Below are 424 nucleotides of genomic sequence, written 5' to 3' on the forward strand. Positions count from 1 at the left end.
ACAACCAAACGAAAGAACACAGAAAAAGAGAAAGAAGTATCAGAAAAAGAATAAAAAATGAGGAAGAAACTGGATAAGAGAGACCCTCCCACCTGACAAAAAACAGGGTTGCAAACATGTGTTAATTATGGACGCAGCGCTGCCAAAGGCATCCACAATTTGCGGCTAACACTTGCCAATTGGCCGAATTGATATTGTCATTAGAACTCGACTCTGAAATTACCATTAGTTATGAGGTTTCATTTATGCGAGTGTTCGCTCCCGCTGAAAGGCTGTTGTGCTAATGTGTCGATTGGGGTTTTGTATCAAACGCCCAACGAGGTATTGTTGTACAGAAAGCGCTGTGAATTCTTTATCTGTTTACATATTTTTTTTGAGTGTGATTGCTCATTCTGGTGTTGTGTGTGTGTTGTTAGTGTTGGTC

The sequence above is a fragment of the Penaeus monodon genome, chromosome 30 (assembly GCF_015228065.2).
Source record: "Penaeus monodon isolate SGIC_2016 chromosome 30, NSTDA_Pmon_1, whole genome shotgun sequence".
Taxonomy (NCBI): domain Eukaryota; kingdom Metazoa; phylum Arthropoda; class Malacostraca; order Decapoda; family Penaeidae; genus Penaeus; species Penaeus monodon.